This window comes from Capsicum annuum, unplaced genomic scaffold (assembly GCF_002878395.1).
Source record: "Capsicum annuum cultivar UCD-10X-F1 unplaced genomic scaffold, UCD10Xv1.1 ctg79808, whole genome shotgun sequence".
In the NCBI taxonomy this organism is placed as follows: domain Eukaryota; kingdom Viridiplantae; phylum Streptophyta; class Magnoliopsida; order Solanales; family Solanaceae; genus Capsicum; species Capsicum annuum.
In genome coordinates this window covers 1-2,634 of record NW_025890418.1, presented here as the reverse complement: position 1 = coordinate 2,634, position 2,634 = coordinate 1, and the positions used below count along the sequence as shown (strand labels likewise).

At 50.9% G+C, this 2,634-nt stretch overlaps 1 non-coding gene across 1 annotated transcript; it reads left to right on the top strand.

Annotated features, from left to right (window-relative positions):
- The first annotated feature begins 854 nt into the window (after positions 1-854).
- Positions 855-1,010, top strand: LOC124895089. Its single transcript, XR_007051513.1, has one exon. It is a non-coding gene; the product is annotated as a 5.8S ribosomal RNA (ribosomal RNA).
- The last annotated feature ends 1,624 nt before the right edge of the window (positions 1,011-2,634 follow it).

Genomic DNA, 2,634 nt, shown 5'->3' with positions numbered 1-2,634 from the left:
GGCAAGGCTGAAACTTAAAGAAATTGACAGAAGGGCACCACTAGGAGTGGAGTCTGCAGCTTAATTTGACTCAACACGGGGAAATTTACCAGGTCCAGATATAGTAATGATTGATAGACTGAGAGCTCTTTATTGATTCTATGGGTGGTGGTGCATGGCTGTTCTTAGTTGGTGGAGGGATTTATCTTGTTAATTCCGTTAACGAACGAGACCTCATCCTGCTAAGTAGCAATGCGGAGGTATCCTTTCGCGGCCATGTTCTTACAGGGATTACAACCTCTTATGCTACGGATGTTTGAGGCAATAAAAGGTCTGTGATGCCCTTAGATGTTCTGGACCGCACGCGTGCTACACTGATATATTCAATGAGTTTATCGCCTTGGCCGACAGGCCCAGGTAATCTTTGAAATTTTGTCATGATGGGGTTAGATCATTGCAATTGTTGGTCTTCAATGAGGAATTCCTAGTAAGCGTGAGTCATCAGCTCGTGTTGACTACGTCCCTGTCCTTTGTACACACCACCCATCTCTCCTACCGATTGAATGATTCGGTAAAATGTTTGGATCGCGGCGACGTGGGCGGTTCGCTGCCCGCAACATCACGAGAAGTTTGTTGAACCTTATCATTTAGAGGAAGGATAATTCGTAACAAGGTTTCCGTAGGCGAACTTGCGGAAGGATCATTGTCGAAACCTGCACAACAGAACGACCCGCGAACGTGTTTAGCAACTGGGGAGTCCGCACAGGCGGGGTGCTACGGCACTCCGCACGAGCGCCTCCCCCTCGTCCCCGATGCGAAAAGTACCCAGGAATACATAAATCGAGGGGACCTATGCTTCTTTTGTAAACAAAAATGGCTCTCGGAAAAAGATATCTCGGCTCTCGCATCGATGAAGAACGTAGCAAAATGTGATACTTAGTGTGAATTGCAGAATCCCATGAACCATATAGTATTTGAACACAAGTTGCGCCCGAAGCCATTGGGCCGAGGGCATGTCTGCCTGGGAGTCACGCATCGCATTGCCCCCTTACATCGTGCCTCAATCACGGCGCGCGTTGTTGTCTTTGGGCAGATATTGGCCTCTCGTGCACCTCGAGCTTGCGGCTAGCCTAAATGTGAGTCCACGTTGATGGACGTCGCGGCAAGTGGTGGTTGTATCTCAACTCTCATTGTTGTCTTGGCTATAGCCCATCGCGCGTCCGGACTCTAGGACCCTTTCGCGCGTAGGCACTCCGACCGCTTTCATAGGTCAGGCGGGATTACCCACTGAGTTTAAGCATATCAATAAGTGGAGGGAAAGAAACTTACAAGGATTTCCTTAGTGACAGCAAGCGAACCGGGAATAGCCCAGCCTTAGAATCGGGCGACTCAGTCGTTTGAATTGTAGTTTGGAGAAACGATCTCAGCGGCGGACCAGGCCCACGCTCCATGGAAAGAGGCTCCAGAGAGGGTGTGAGCACCATTATGCCCAGACCCTATCGCACTACAAGGCATTGTCTACGAGTCGGGTTGTTTGGGAATGCTGCCCAAATCGGGCGGTGAAATCCGTCCAAGGCTAAATACGGGCGACAGACTGATAGCGAACAAGTACCGCGAGGGAAAGATGAAAAGGACTTTGAAAAGAGATTCAAAGAGTGCTTGAAATTATTAGGAGCGAAGCGGTTGGCGGCCGGCAATGTACCCCAGTTGGATGTGGAATGGCGATGAGCTGGTCCGCCGATCGACTCGGGGCGTGAACCAGCGTGGATTGGAGGGTCAGCCAAAGTATGGGCTCTGGATATGCTCGTGGAATTCCATCTCCTCGATTGTGGCAGGTAGTGCGCACCTCTGGCGTGCTTCGTCATCTGCGCGCTACGGACGCTGGCCTGTGGGTTCCACATTCGACCCGTCTTGAAAAATGGACCAAGGAGTCTGACATGTGTGCGAGTCAATGGGTAAGTAAACTCGTAAGGCGTAAGGAAGTTCATTGGTGGTATCCCTACGAGGGGTGCACTGCCGACTGACCTTGATCTTCTGAGAAGGGTTCAAGTGTGAGCATACCTGTCGGGACCCAAAAGATGGTGAACTATGCTTGAACGGGGCAAAGCCAGAGAAAACTCTGGTGGAGGCCCGCAGTGATACTGACGTGGAAATCATTCGTCTGACTTGTGTGTGGGCCGCGGCTGCTTTGTCAAGCCATACCAGGGAATCAAGAGCTCCAAGTAGGCCATTTTTGGTAAGCAGAACTGGCGATGCGGGATGAATCGGAAGCTGTGTTACGGTGCCAAACTGCGCGCAAACCTAGATCCCATAAAAGGTGTTGGTTAATTAAGACAGCAGGACGGTGGTCATAGAAGTCAAAATCCACTAAGGAGTTTGTAAAAACTAACCTGCCAAATAAACTAGCCCCGAAAATGGATGGCGCTTAAGCGCGCGACCTACACCCGGCCGTCGGGGAAAGTTCTAGGCCCCGATGAGTAGGAGGGCGACGGTGGTCGCTGCAAAACCTTGGGCGCGAGCCCAAGCAGAGCGGCCGTCGGTGCAGATATTTGTGGTAGTAGCAAATATTCAAATGACAACTTTGAAGGTCGAAGAGGGGAAAGGTTCCAGGTGAACGTCACTTGCACATGGATTAGTCGATCCTAAGGGTCAGGG